The sequence below is a fragment of the Ochotona princeps genome, chromosome 3, assembly GCF_030435755.1.
Source record: "Ochotona princeps isolate mOchPri1 chromosome 3, mOchPri1.hap1, whole genome shotgun sequence".
NCBI lineage: Eukaryota > Metazoa > Chordata > Mammalia > Lagomorpha > Ochotonidae > Ochotona > Ochotona princeps.
In genome coordinates this window covers 26229614-26245415 of record NC_080834.1, presented here as the reverse complement: position 1 = coordinate 26245415, position 15802 = coordinate 26229614, and positions in this window count along the sequence as shown.

Sequence of the window (15802 nt, the reverse complement as noted above, 5' to 3'; positions counted from 1 at the left end):
GAGCCTCCCCCAGACAGCAGCCTAGGAGCTGATGAACCCTGCTGGGCCCCGACCCCAATCCACCCACATGGACACCACTGAACATGGGAACTGGAGCTTCCACACCCCGACTAGGAGGAGGGGCCCTCGAATAGCACCTGCTGTCCTTCACTGTCTGAGATTTCTGTGTCACTTCAGGGTGGGAGGGGGCCCAAGATGCAAGACCCCTGCCCACATGCCCATCCTGACTGTCACTGCCAGGCACCTGTGGGGGGCCAGCCTGGCACACCCCAGGGAAGGGCGTGGCCAAGGGAATGGAGCCCAACCCTGGTGCAGGCAGGAGTGACGGCTCAGGTGGGAGCGGGGAGGCTGGGCCAGGGGCTGCAAGCTCCAGATCTGGGAGGTGCCCCAGGAGGGCTATTTGAGGACCCCCGCCCCAACACTGACTACAGCACAGGTGAGGACCGAGCAGGCCACACCTCCGTCCTGGACATGGCCGCCTGGCTTTTGAGGTGGCCTGGAATTTGGGGGCATTTAGGAGCTCCCAGCTGCTGCTTCTCCAGGCTACCTTGGCTCTGCGCGTCCACTCACACCTCCTTGAGGCCACACAGTGTCCATGAGCTGGGCCCCACCTGTGCCTCCAGCTGACCCTGCACCACCCCCTGCCCTGCTGGTCCCCCTCGCTGGCCTGCCTGAGTCAGATGCTGCAGGGTCTGTCCACTCTTCAGGGACCCCTTCTGCAGGGGCACCCCCACCTGTGCCTGGCCCACCCCGCCACATGCTCCCAACTCCAGGTGCGCCTGGGCCGGGCTTGGAGGACATCCCAGCTGGCCCAGCCATGGCCTGGGGCCCGTTTCCTCATGCTGTGCTCTGGGACTTTCCTGGATAGGCCCCTGGCTACACAGCCGCGCCTGGGGAAACCCCGTGGGAGGAAGTGGAGGCCCAGGCAGGGAGCAGGGGAGTGGACAGTGCTGGTGCGGGCCCTGCTGCCGGCTGCCCTGCTGGGCTCTTGGCGGCTGCTGTCCTGCCAGCAGACCGTCCCTCCGCGGCTGCCCCGCTCACACTGGGTCTCCCTCCCTCCCTCCCTGTCTCGTCTGTCTCTTTTCCTCTCTCCCTCTGTCTGTCTCCCCCTCCTCCATCTTTCCAGGGTGGGGAGAGGTATTGAACATCACTGCAGACCACAGAATGAGCTGTAAGTGTCAAAGGGCACGGGGTCAGAGGGGAGAGGCCACTGTGAGAGATAGGGACCTGGGGTGCGCAACAGGGAGGGGCTGCCTGGGGAGTGCAGTGGTCTGTGGTTCCCAGGCTCCTCCGTGCCTCTGTCCCCATCCAGGGTCACAGGACCCTCAGGAGCCAGGCCTTGCCCTCACTCCACTGCCGCCAGGCTGCTCCCATGGTTTCCTGTAGTGGGTGCTGTGCGCAGGTGTGTGCACCTGCTCGGGTGTCCCCAGACACTGAGGGCCTGGACAGACCCAAGCCCAGAGGGGCCAGCCAGAGCGGGGGCGTCGTGCTGGGTGGTGGAGGGGTCCTGTCCCAGCATGGCTGTGGACTTGGGGCACTAAAGGATCCAGAAACACCCTCCGCACCCCATCTCCCACCCCGCCCCGGCTGGCGTGGGACACACGGCAGCCCCAGAGTGGGGCCTCTGAGGGGACTTCCCTGGGAAGCAGCCGGGACTCGCCCCCACTTCTCCTTTCTCCAGGTTGGAGCCAGGCCTTTGGCTGCCTCTGGCAGGAAGTACATGCACTCACAGGGCCTTCCAGACCTTTCTGTGGGCACAGCCATCGTCCCTGTCCTGGGAAACACCGTGGGCAAGGATGCCAGCCAGCTGCTCAGGGCAGGCGGGCATCGCTGAGCCTGGGGGCTGGCTGGGCTTGGAGAACACCCTCATCCCAGGGGGCTCCCGAGGGAGGCTGGAGCAGGGCCACGCCTGTACCCCAACCCCAGCCTGAGTTGAAGCCCAACGCCCCTTACCCTGTTCCTACTCTGGGTCCAGGATGACTCCGAGGGGCAAGACCCTGTGCTCAAGCAGGGGAGGGTCAGGGGAGCCAGTGCCTGGTATTTCCAACAGGCGAGATCAGCCCCTCACAGGTGTCTGTCCCCTGCATAGTCCCTCACAGGCGTCTGTCCCCTGCATAGTCCCTCACAGGCGTCTGTCCCCTGCACAGCCCCTGACATGCGTCTGTCCCCTGCACGGCCCCTCACAGCCCCTCACAGGCGTCTGTCCCCTGCATAGTCCCTCACAGGCGTCTGTCCCCTGCACGGCCCCTCACAGGCGTCTGTCCCCTGCACGGCCCCTCACAGGTGTCTCTGTCCCCTGCACAGCCCCTCACAGCCCTCACAAGTGTCAGTCACCTGAGCTTACCTCACCATTCTGAAAGGATGTTGAGGGAGCTCCTGCAAACTAGTTGACAGGAACTGCCAGATCCTAGCAGGGCCAAAGGGGCTTCTCAGTAATGGCAGCGCATGACCCTCTCCTTGGGCAGGTGTGAGCTGGGCAGGTGTGAATGACGCAGGTGTGAGCTGGGCAGGTGTGAGTGACGCAGGTGTGAACTGGGCAGGTGTGAGTGACGCAGGTGTGAGCTGCCCACTCATCCTTCTCTCCTGGACAAGAAGCCCCCAGTGCCTCCTGAGACAGCTCCTCTGTGGGCTCTCGCACATACAGAGGCACATACGACCCAGATGCAGCCAGGCCCTGACCAGATGTTGCAGTGGGCACACCAGGCCGTCCCAATATCACGGAGACCTGGAGCTTGTCTGGTGGGGCCCTCCCCCGGTGAGGTGGTTCTGCACACACAGACGTGCTGTTATTGGTGAGGGTCAGTGGGAGGGGCTGACTTCAGCCCTGTGACAACACCCCCGGAGAGACAGGAGCCCGAGAATAAACCTGTTCAGGCAGAAGTCACCTTCCTGCCCACTTCTTGCTCCCTGTCATGTGTCCTCTGGGTGACCGCAGTGGGGCCAGAGCTGGGACTGGGCTGAGAGGTGTATGTCAGGGAGGGGTGAGAAAGCCCACTCAGCCTCAGGACGTCTTTGGAGGTTAGGGTGTTCCAGAGGCTAGCAGGCAGGGGCTGGGTCCCGGGGTGAGGAGGCCACCACAGGCGCTGGATAAGGGCAGAGCAAGCAAAGGACCTCAACAGGACATGGCCACAACAACCCTGGAGTCACCGCCCATGGTCCTGTCTTCCCCACACTCGGTGAATGCAGGCTGCCCCCACCGCTGGCCTGGGGCCTGCACATCTGGAACCCTCACAGCCCATGACTGGTGCTGCAGGCCCACCTGGCCAGCAGGAGCCATCCTGGTTGCGGGAGACGTCCATTAGTGGGGTCTTCGTTCTTGGGTCCTTCCTAGGCACCCCCAACTCTTACAGGGACCGAGGGCCCATCCTGGGGAGGGGTCTGGAGGCCATGGGTCACAGACCCCCCAGGTGGGACCTCAGCATGCACCCCATGCTCCTGGGCTGGCAGCTGCAGGAGCCAGCGGGTGCTGCAAGTGAGACTTCCTGGCCCTTGCCGCTGTGTCCTGTCCTCACAGGGCCCCAGGTCCATCTGCAGAAGCTTGGCACGAGGCGGGACTATGGCCAGGGCTGTCCTGTGGGCACAGCCAGCTGCAGCCCCGGGGCCAGAGGCTTCCCTGGCGAGGACAGGAGGGGAGGGAGCCCCCCAGCCGCCCCCCTGGATTTGCAGGCTGGGAGAAAGCTGAGCATGAGGGCGACTCACTGCTGTGGTTTCAAGGGTGACCCCAAGTCCGTCCCTGTGTCCTTGGGGCCCGCAGGCCAGAGGGAACTCATCTGTGCCCCCCAGCACAGGACAGGAATTGTAGCTGGGGGGGACCCCAGCCCTGAGAGGCCAGGAGCTGAGCCCCGCCCGTGCTGCACAGAGACACATTCACACCACACACAGACACATACACAGATATACACAGACACACATAAACAGACACACACACAGATATACACAGTACACACAGACACACGCAGACACACATAAACAGACACACACAGAGAGACAGACACCGACACACATGCAGAGACACACAGACACACAGACACAGACCTTTGTGCCCGGGAGAGGTCGGGCCACTTCCTCCCCGTGCCAGGCCGCGGTGGCTGGGATGTCCCCAGGAGAAAGCAGACGGCCTCATCGTGGATTTTCCCTTGCATGGAGAAAGTGAACCGGGCCCAGCCTGGCTGCAGGAAACCACAGAGGACTGCCGGGAAGAACCTGGTCCCCCAAGAGGGACCCGGGGGTGGGGGGCATAGTGCTGCAGTCTGGGCCTTGCGGGGTGGACCCTTGCTGGGGCTACCCTGGTAGCATGCCTCTGTGAACTTCGTCAGGCTCACCAAACCCTCCAGACAGTGCCTGGAGCTTGTGGCCAGGGGATGAGGGCAGGCAGGGCTCACCTGCAGGCCCATGTCCTGCCCTGAGCTGAGTCCGTTCACACCTCCTGCACCTGCCAGGTGAGGGGCTGGGAGCTTGGTGGACGGGAGGCCCTGCCACCATCAATCCAGCCCCAGGGCTGACCTGGGCAGAGGCTGTGGTGACCACTTAGAACCTGCCCATGGTGGCCCTTGCTGTCCCATGTGGGCTGCTTGGGGAGCCTGGGATTGTATATGTCTCGCTGCTGTGACACAGTGGCACACAAACTGGCATGCACTAAGATGGGGGACACCCAGGGCTCACCCAGACCTGGTGGATAGGTCAGACTGGAACCACCTGTACCCACCCAGCTGCTGGCTCCATGGCCCAGTGCCTCTGCGCACAGGGGCATGACGGGGTGCTCTTAGAGCCAGCCTCCGGCACTGGGAGATGATAGACAACGGCGGCCCAGCGGGGGCCCAGGGTGGGGCTTCTTTCCCCAGCCTCGTCTTGGGGCCCCTTGCACCAGCTTTGGTCCAGCTGCCCTGATCCTGCAGGAAGGCCCACTCCAGTGCAGGGTTGGCCTCAGACACTACCGCTGGCCTTCCCTGCCCAGGGCCCCCTTCGGCCAGGCAGCTATGGGAGGCTGGGGTGGAGGTGGTGTGGTATGGGCTGTCTCGGGGGGCAGCAGTAACGGTTGGGAATGGGGGGAGGCTGGCCCTGGCTTGGGATGCCAGGGCACGTGGCGACCAGACCCTGGCTATGTCCTCCTGGGCTGCCCACGGCCTCCACCTCCCTGTCTCACTGAGCCTCCCACTGCGGTGTCCATGTGGGCAGGGGATGTGAGTCCACGCTGTGATGGAGGGTGCTGGCGGTGATGGAGTGCTGACCTGGGCCTAGTAGGGGCCTCCTGCTCCTGCTGCCCTCCCATCTCCCCCTGCCCGGCAGCAGCCAGCTCTGAGCTCACCTAGGTGGTGTGCCTGTATCCCTCACCCAGACCCTGAGGCAGAGCTAAGGCCAGGGCAGAGGGGTCACACCACGCCCTCACCCTGGGTGAAACCACTGCCTGTGATGCTGGCATCCAAGCCCTGGCTGCTCCACTTCCCATCCAGCTCCCTGCTGACGCACCTGGGAAAGCAGCGGAGCATGGGCCAAGTGCTGGGTCTGCACCCAAGTGGGAGACCCGGAGGAAGCGCCTGGCTCCTGCTGACCCAGCCCTGGCCGTCATGCCCATCTGCAAGCTCCTCCCTCCCGCCTGTCCTCTGTAATTCTTTCAAATAAATGCATGTATTTCACACAGTACACTTGCTCTTCCTGGAATATACCCTCTCTGTGTGTGTGTATGTCTGTGAGTGTCCCTGCGTAACCTGGAGCCCGTCCCTCTCCGCCTCCTTGAAGCCCTGGCTCCACATCAGATCCTGGGCTGGCTGGGGGAGGCCACTGGCCCTGAGAGACACCAGCAGGCAGGCCCTTCCTGGGGGACTTGCTCCTGGCCCCTGCGCCCAGCCAGGCCCCTCTCGCAGGCCTGAGGGCTGACCTGAGCCACAGAGGAAGGTGGCCTATGTCCTGCCGCCCTGCCGGGCTCCCTGTCCCCCTCCCACTGGCTCTGGCACCCAGCAGTTGCAGTCCAGCTCTCGAGCTGTCTGCAATCTTGAGGTCCTGCGCGATGGCCTCCAGGCGTCTTCAGCGACCCCTCGACTGGGGTTGTGTCTCGGCATTGGCTTGAGGGACGTGGCTTTCACACCACGCATGTCTGTGGGACCTGCACGCAGCTGGAGATTGCTTTCCGTTGTTCCGTCAGGGCTTGGAGAAGTTGAAACGTGGTTGATGTTAACCATGGGAAAGTTCCAGAAACTTCATCTCCAGACATGGAGTCTCCAGCCTGTTTTCTGGTACCTTCTGGGGAATGTCCAGGTCTGGGTGGGTCTCGGCCACTTTGGTGCTGCCGCTGTCAGCCCCGCATGCTCCCGGTAGGGCTGGGTGCGTGCCACCATCTTCGTCACAGCCCTGACCCCACACCCCTCCCAAGGAGAAGCAGTGGCCGCCCAAGGGCTGGCACTGGGCACAAGCCACATTTGCTCTCTCGGGAGCAGCTGACATGCCTGGGATCTTCACAGAACATCCGGGCCGTGGATTCCCTCAAGTTTGCACACACAGTTCTTCTCATCATGTTCACTCTTGTGAACATCCGACATGCCTGGAACCTTTACAGAACACTTAGGTCATGGTTCCCCAAATAATTCTCATTTGTCCACTCAACCGAGCTCTAACATGTCCACGGGAGGGTCCTAAGGCGGCTTCGCAAGCTGCGGAGATGTGGCAGGCTCGGTCAGCATGGTCCCCAGGACAACAGAGAGAACCGTGTTCCCACAGTTCTGACCGTCCTGTCACAGTCAGCGTTGGGTGGGTCAGTAAAAAAGCCAAGGTATTCATGTGCCCGTGTGCTGGGTGCTCGCGGTGCCAAGGCACAGAGGCTGTGGATCCGCATCTAGTTACCTATGAAGATGTATGCATTTGTTGGAAAGAGGGAGACAGATACCTTCCATCTGCTGGCTTCCTCCCCTGTGGTCAGAAGGCCAGGGCTGGACCAGGTCACCACCAGGAGCTGAGCTCTGTCCGGGGCTCTCATGCGGGCACAGGCACCAAGGACTTGGCCATCGTCTTCTGCCATGGTATCAGGGAGCTGGGCGGGGCATGCAGCAGCCAGGACGGGAACTGGCAGCACATGGGATGCCAGCATCATGGGAGGCTTAGCTGCTGGGCCACAGATGATCTCTTGGGCAGCGGCCAGGGCCCCAGGCTGAGGCCCAGGCCAGCGGTGACACCTGCGGACAGGGCGCCCTGGAGGCCGTGTGTGTCCTGGGGCCCCTCTCTCCCATGGGGCTGCACCCTGGCACCCTCTCTAACCCAGAGCCGGCCCACCACACATCTTCCAAGGGGGAGGAAAGCCAAAACCCGTTGCCCCCTCCCTCCCTCACCTTACGCCCAGCACGGCCCTTGTGGGCGCGCCCTCCCCCGCTCCTGGCAGCCCTGCCTCGTGCCCACCGCAGCCCCTGCGGGCACCCGCACCAACACTTCCTTCCCTTCCACAACTGAGTCACATTCTGCTGCCCATGGTGCATGGCTGACACTCAGTCCTGTCCCGTGGGCGAAGGTGGCTTCCCCGTGGCCGTGGGTCTCACTTTTAGTTCCCGGGGACAGAGCTGGAAGTGTTCACTGGCCTTCCACTTTGGTTGTGACTGTGTGAGGAAGTGCTGTCTGGTTGTTCTGCCAGGAGTGAGTTGGCACGCGGTGGCAGCCCCTCCCCGGCCCTGTGCCAGGGTGTCCGGGCACGCGGCCCCTTGCTACAGGGTGGCTGGTTTATTTGTCTTCCCCTCTCTGGGATGCAGTGTGAGGCTGTGGCCTGGCTGCACCCTGTCCCCCACGAGGTGATGTCATGGATGTTCCCAGGGACAGTCAGCCAGGGCCCTCCCCAGGGACACGCGTTGCTGCTGGCGTGTGGCCCCTGGCCAGCGGCTCTGGCAGGCTGTGGAGGCAAAGCCTGGGAAATGTTTGGTTTAGGCCACATGCTACACCCCGATGTGACTTTGCAAGTAAACACACTGGAAAACAGCCCAGGCATCCAGGCCACAGTTAGCCACGGCCCATGCCTGCCCGGCCGCCTCGGCTACAGCTGTGTCCTCCTGGCTAGCCGGCTGCTGGGTGGCCGCCACACGCATCCCAGCTGTGGGACTGCCAGTGGGACCATCCCGTCCTTGGGGTCCAAGGCTGCCTGGTCGGTACCTCTGCGGGTCTCTCTCCAGCCCTGGCCATCCTATACTCTACATGTGGGTCCCTGGCATCATCCCTGGAGTCCGTGTTCGCTGAGAGGCTGCTCCCAGCCTCCCACTTTGCCCCACATTAACTCAGGTCCTGGCCCAGGAGAGGCGTCTGTGTCCGTAGGCATGGCGTGGACTTCCGGCCCCCAGACCAGGTGGCCCTGCAGGCATGGGATAACCTGTGTCCCCTGTGACTCGTGGCTGCTTTCCGGGGGCTGAGCTGGGGGACCTGAGACCAGCTGGAGCTGAGCCCCGCCCCTACCGGGCACCCACATGCTGATGGACAAGCAGGGTAGCCAGCCTTCCACGCAAGGACCAGGCTGATGGCGGTGTAAGGGGAGGAAGCTGCTGACAAAGCCGGACCTGTGGAAGTGCCCTCCACCCCTCGCCCCTCCCCAGGGCCCATGGACATGCTCCTGCCACGTGCCTTGCGCCCACCTGCCTCGTGGGGCCGGATGGGCATGCGGACTCTGTGCAGGGCATCACAGGGTGTGGGGACCAAGGCCGCTGTGACAGGGTGTCCGGGCTGAGGCCCCTGGGAATCATCCTGGAGACCCAAGTGGGGCAGCAGTGGGACGCTGGTTAGCATCTGAAGAACCTGACCCTCCTCATGCCTGCCGGGGGTCGTGAGGAAAAACTGGGTACAGGGACTAAGTGGGAGTGGGAGCGTGGCTCTGCCCCCAACCTGCACCAGGCCCCCTATAGTCCCTCCCTAAGAGCTTTCTTCCAGGGCAGTCCCTCTGAGCCCCTGTGCCCTCCACCATGCCCGGCCACCCTCAGTGCTTGTCCCCTGTGCCCGCTCCCATCCCCCATCCCTGTGCCACCCATGTCTACCCCACCTGGCAGCCCCACCCTCTGTCCTTGTCCCCCCTTGGTCCCTGTCTCTCCTGGTCTCCACCACCTGTGCCTTCCCCTCCCCTGGCAGTCTCCATGCCCCTGTCCTTGTCCCCCCTCAGTACCTGTCCCTTCTGGCTGCCTCCTGCATCGCCCCCACAGATGCGAGCCTCTGGGTGTGCTATGCCCGAGCCCCCCGGGCGTGCGACTTGGGGCTGTGGGTGCCGCAACAACTTCCAGGCTGGATGAGGTCCACGGGAAGCTAAGCTCACAGGGAGGACCGTGGGCATCTGGGAGAAGCGTGCTCAGGGCCACACCATGCCAACTGGGCGTGGGCCAGGGCTCACAGGACCCCATGGCCCGGAAGGGCCAAGCGTGGCCCCTGCTCTGCCCCTGTTAGCCACAGCAGAGGCCATTGAGGCCTAGCTGCCCTGGTAAGCTCCAGAAAGCCCGACCCAGGGGCTGCCATGGGAGCCCTTGTGTTTGCTGGCTGCCTGGGCTGCTTGCACCAGCACTAGTACAAACAGCATAACTAGTACAACCAGTATAACTAGTATAACCTGTAAAATGAGTATAACAAGCAGTTTGCAACTAGTACAACCAGTATCACTCAGCTAGTATAAGCAGAATGGCTAGTACAAAGAGTCTAACCGGTGCAATGAGCATAACTAGCGCAGCCAATACCAGTACTGCCAGTATAGCCAGCATAAGCAGCTGCAGCTCGTGTACCCAGTGCAGCCCGCCTGACCTTGCACCTCCGTGCCGGGGTCCTTTCCCTGCCCACTGCCTCGGTGAAACGCCGACTTTCCAGGGGCCCCCACGTTTTGTTGGAGGCCAAGGAGCTGCCCACTGCATGCCCGCTGCCCTGCTCATGCCGTGGTCCCACCCGGAACACCATTGGCAGGTGGGACTCTGCCAGACCCTTGGCCCATGTGTGCTACAGGCTGACACAAGCGTGTAGGAGCGTCCCCAGAGCCGCCAGGATACAAGTCCAGGAGCTCGGGTTGTGGGAACAGGGGCAGGAGTCATGCGTGTTCCCGACGGCGTGTGGCATCCTGTGGCCGGGCTGCAGGCATCTGTGCCCGCCCTCCTGGCACCACAGTGCAGTGCCATGTGCAGCACATGGACTCTTGAGGAAGCAGGGGTGGAACAGGGCCAGGGAAGGCCTGGTGAGTTCTGTGTGTGTGCACAGGTGTGTGTGTGCGTGTGCAGAGTGTGGCATGTGACTGCGTGGTGACCTTGCAACCTCTCACTCTCCATGAAGTTACTCCGTAAGGATCTAAGCAGAGTTGGCTGTGCAGGGCAGTTCCAGTCGTGGCTCAGGTGGACCAGCACCCAGTGGAGCCCACAGGCAGGCAGGGACAAGAGGAGCAGGCCAGGGAGGGCCGGGCGCCTGCAGGAACTGCCCCCAGCCCCGGGCCATCCTCTACGGGAGCGTGAGAGCTGTGGTTTGCCACTGCTGCGTGTGGGCGGTCACACCCACTCTGTATTCTGCGGCTCCAGCCCCGACCGCAGTTGGGTGGCCCCAAGGGATGGGTCCATCCAGCCGACTCATGCTGTCCCTGGGGAGACTCTGGCACCAGCTCAGAGCTGCGGAAGCCCTCCCTAGGGGCCAGGAGGCTAGCCAGCGCTGGTCAGTGAAGAGGTCTTACCAGAGCATGCAAAGGCAGCTATGTGCCAGCCGCGTGAGCCTGCGCTCCCTGCCTTCCTGAGGCCCTGAGAGTGCCTTGCTGTCACCACGTCCCTTCCACTCTTGGGTTCCTTGGTGTGGCATGGGAAGACCGTGCTGGGCACTCGCACAGCCGTCCCTGTCATGGACTGAGGCCCATGTCCATGGGACCTGCCTGTCTGGGACTGCTCTTAGCAAAAGGGGACTTGCGGGAGGATGGAGGTGCAGCTGGGCCGTCTAGAGGCCCCAACAGTCAGAGGGAGGTGGCAGGGTCAGAGGGGAGGGCAGGGCGGTAGGCTGCCCGGGGCTCTGAGGGCGAGGGAGGATCTCTAGCCTGGGACGTGGTGGGGTCCAAATGTTGGCCTGGTTCCTGACCTGTGTCCTGGCATCTTCCAGATGCCCACTTCCAACCCAGCTCTGGGACAGTGATCTTGTGCTGGTCCCCTGTGGCCCCCCTCCGGGGACACCCGGATGTGGTGCCCAGCTCCCACCAGGCAAAGCCTAGGCATAGAGGTCTCCGTCTGCCTTTCTTTTTAAAAAGTCATTAAGAGCCTGGCAGTGTGGCCTAATGGCTAAGGCCCTCGCCTTGAATGTGCCAGGATCCCATATGGTCGCCGGTTCTGATCCCGGCAGCTCCACTTCCTCTCTCTCTCTCTCCTCCTCTCTGTATATCTGACTTTGTAATAAAAGTAAAATAAATCTTAAGTAAATAAATAAATAAATAATCATTAAGTATCAGATGGAGCAGCTGGTGAGGACATTGTCCAGGCGGGGCAGCCAAGGGCTTGCCACAGCCAGACCCCCTGTCCCCGTACCTGTGGAGGCCAGTGCTAGGCTCAGGGTCCCCGGGAAAGTGGGCAGGGCTGTGTGTTGCCCTAACCCACCAAGGGGTCCTAGCATCTCCACAGTCCCTTCTCTTCTCTGAGTCGCTGCCCAGGAGGTTGGGCCCCTCAACCCACGGGACTTGCCAGCCACTTGCCATGGGAGGGCTCCATGGCCCCGAGGGCGGTCATGGCCACGGGAGGGGATCATGGCCACGGGAGGGGGGTCATAGCCATGGGAGGGGGTCATGGCCACAGGAGGGGATCATGGCCACGGGAGGGGATCATGGCCACGGGAGGGGGGTCATAGCCATGGGAGGGGGTCACGGCCACGGGAGGGGGTCATTGCCACGGGAGGGGGTCACGGCTACGGGAGGAGGTCATGGCCACGCGGGCGGTCATGGCCACGGGAGGGGATCATGGCCACGGGAGGGGGGTCACGGCTACGGGAGGGGGTCATGGCCACGGGTGCAGGAAGCAAAGACCTCCGCCTGGAATGCAGCTCTGGGCTTGGCCACCAGCTCTGTGTTAATTGTTCCCATTCCTGGGGCCTCTTGCAACATTAGCATGCGGTGGCTTTAAACCAGCAGCCAGACGGGAGGCCCTGAAGTTGTCTCTGGGCGCCGCCCGTGCCATGCCGTCACTGTGAGTAAGGCTTAGAGCCCTCAGCGTGGACTCTGCGGGTCCCCCAGCGGCTCCCGCAGCTTGGGTGCTGACGGTGGCCCAGAGCCTAGCTGTGAGCGTGCAGCAGCTTAGCTTGTTCTCTGTGAATGTTTCTGTCAGGAACCATCGTGACGGGCCCGTTGCCACAGCAGCCCAGCTGGGGGCGTGGCGTCCACCCTGGGTGGCGCAGATCCGCACAGCTCACATCTTTGCCAAAAAGAACCCAAAGAACACATTTCCCAAAAAAACTACAAGAGGAGATGGAATCCCGAGAGAAGATTTCAGAGCCTGCGTCCTATTATGGCAGGCCACGGCAGGAGGTGGCCCAAGTGCCCGCAGGCCTGCAGCCGGGGCTCTGGCCTGGCCCAGCACCAGCGGCTGCTGCCAGAGTGGGGTGGGAATGGCTCTATCTTTCAGATAAACTGAAAACAGACAATAAGCAAAGAACAAGAGGCCCTGTCGCATCAGGAGGCCTGGGATGAGCAGGGCTCGGGCTGTGCCTGGTGCCACCAATGGCTGGAAACTTCTGCTTCCCTGAGGGGGCGCGCCATCAGCCCCAAGGACACATGATCAGGGCATTCTGTTTCTTAGTGTTCAGCTTCAGTCCCCTCGTTCAAGTTCCTCGTTTCCCCTGGCCGTCAGCTCTGGCTGTGCAGCTGGGTGTCCCGGCCGCTAAGTGGGAGGGGCAGGGGTGGCGTCCTGGTTTCAGAGGCGGCCCCAGGAGAGAAGGGCGATGGAACCCCGGGACTGGCAGCTGGGGCTGGTGGGAGGCCCGCGGGCACCTGTGGGACCTGGCAGAGGGCTTTCCTCAGTGTGATGTGGAGCTGCTGGGGCCCCTGGTCCTTGCTCATCCCCAGAACCCAGCCTCGATGGGAGGTGGGACAGGCTTTGTGGGACCCTGGGATACACCTGCCGCCAAGGCCAGGAGGCCTGGCAGGGGTGACCGTGGCCAGCGAGCCTCATGCTGGTGGGCGGGACGTTCCTTCCGAGGCTGCCTCCGCCACTGGTCACCTGCCGGTCATTCAGCTCCGTGATCTGCACCTGATTTTTAAAAGTGACTTTTGCAATAATGTTTATACTTCTTGTGACAGTCGTTGAGCAGCTCCGTGGATGAGAAAGAGAAGCGAGCCGAGTCCAGCGGGAAGGTGGGCAAGGGCAAAGGGGCGGCCGACAGAAAGACACTCGGCTGAACTCACAGCTCAATAACGGGGCAGGGGCTGTGGCTCAACAGGCTAATCCTCCACCTGCTAGCAGCAGCATTCCATATGGGCGCTGGTTCAAGTCCCGGCCTCTCATTTCTGATCCAGCTCCGTGCTAATGGCCTGGGCAAGCAGCAGAGGACGGCCCAAGTGCCTGGGTACCTGTGCCCATGTGGGAGGCCTGGGGGAAGCTGCTGGATTCAGATCAGCTCAGCTTCAGCCATTGTGGCCATCTGGGGAGTGAGCCAGCAGATAGAAGAGCGCTCACTCACTCTTGACCTTTAAGGTACTTGGAAAGCTTACAGTTTAACAAGAAAAAAAGGAAATAAATTGTAAAAATAGTCACGAAGTAATTCACGCTGCAGCGCGTAAAATCCCTTTCGTTGATCTGACAAATGTTTAAAACGGAGCAGGGAAGACCCTGCATTTATAGCACAGCAGTGCAGGTGGGCGTGCTGAGGGGCTGTGTTGCATGCTTAGTCCCACACACAAAGCAGAAACATGGACACATGTGCCTGCGTCCAGGGCCACGAAGCTGCAGGCTCCCTCCGTGCAGGCTGAGCCTCCAGGGTCCCAGAACAAGACCTTGGGACTGGGGTCAGGCCCTTCAGAGGGCCCCAGCTGCTCTCTGTCCGCCAGAAGGCCCCGAGAAGGGGCGCGGCCCTCTGCAGGCCGGGATTGCCCACTACCCCACAAAAAGCCCACATGCCAGTCAGCATCCAGCCCAGCATCCGCTAGGATCGCGCTTCCTGGTTGAGGGTCGTGAGAGCCCACCACTGCCCCGAGGCCACTGCCCTTCCCTGGCCCATCTCCCTCCTCCCTGTGTCTGCCTGCCCTTCGTCCAGGTTACTGGACAGAAAATGGCTGGGCTTTCCCAAGAACTCTAGTTCGCCTGTGCCCATGGCATCTAGGGTGGCTCAATGCCCAGAAGACGGCTCATGGGCACCTGGCAGGCCTGAGGCCAGGCCCCAGTGGCATGGCTGCTGCCCATCTCAGGACTGGGGCACTTCCGGGCCCAGCAGGGTTGTGTGGCCAGGACAGGGTGCCCAGCCCCAGGGACAGGATGGGCTTACTTGCCAACTGGCACTGGGGTTCCCATCCCCACCCCTCTCCAGTGCTGCCTCTGCCTGGGATGCCCCTGCAAAACCGCATCCCTATGCACCTGTCCTGGGGCCCCAGACTCTGCCCACCTGTCCCAGTAGAGGAGCGGCTGGCCTTGAGGGGAGACAGAGGTGTCCCCTCCCCCGTGTGGCTGGGGTGATGGGGGAGGCACGTGATCCCCAGGCTGGGAGGAGCACCCTGCACTCCACGGCCGTTTTCACTTCTCCTTTGAGCAGCTGGGCTGGCTCAGCCGCTTCCTTGCCAGCCAGGAGCTGGATGGGATCCACCGAGGTATATAGTGTGTCTGTAGGCAGCCAGGCTCCTGGCTCTGTGAGCCTGGATGTGTGCCGGCCAGCTGTTTGGAGCTCATGGTCCCGAGACCAGCCTCGGGTGCCAGCCGGGAAGGGAGACGCTCCCGTGAGCAAGGCTGTTCAGGTCTGCTGAAGGCCCCCGGATGTGCGGTCCCCAGAGGAGACACACGTGGGCGAGCCCAGGAAGTGCTGGGGACGGCCACATCCGGCTCCTGTGCAGGGACTGGGGTCACCCCCACGCAGGCACCCCCAGTAGAGACCAGCTGGCCAGCCTCAGCTGCTCCAACCTGCCCACCCCAGCGCTAGGCCCAGGAGTCAGTACCGGCAGGAACTGGGCCAGCGAGGCCGTGGTGGGCAGGGGCCGGGGGGCTGGGCCTGGACTTGCCTCCCCGTGGCTGGCAGGTCTGGCTTCCTGCCCAGGCTAGCCCTGCTCCTGGCCTATCCTCTGGGGCGGCAGGCCAGGCTGTGCTTTGGACTCCCTAAGGACACAGCACACTTGAGGCCGGAGTGGGGCAGGTCACTCTTCACCCCTGGCTGCCCGGGTCCTGGGGACAACAAGGCCCAGCTACTTCCAGCTGCCCCCTGGGGATCTGCACACCTGCTCCACACCAGCTTTCCTGGATGGGGGGGTGGCTTTCCAGGCCCTGGGGCGGAGGAGACATGGCCTCAGTTTGCGGGGGACCCCGAGCCGGGTCCTGTATGCCCCTGTTTGCTGATGTCCACCACTGTCCATGCCTGGGACAGATGGCTTTGACATGTCACTGCTGAGACCAGGGAGTCAGCCCAGAAACCATGTGGAAAAGTCTGAGGAGGTCTCAAGTTGTCACATTGCAACCCAGGCCTCGGGGGATGCTGCCCACTGTAACATCCATCTGGCCACTCTCTGTGCCCCTTCCCGCCTGCCACCATCTTCTGCCCTGAGCGCTGGCAGGGCTGCTGGGAGCCGGGCACCAGGATGACCACGGTGCTCCCCTGGCTTCACTTGGCACCTACTGGCCTCTGACCTCCAAGCCCACAGAGGTGATCAGGCCTGGCCACACGTCAGGTC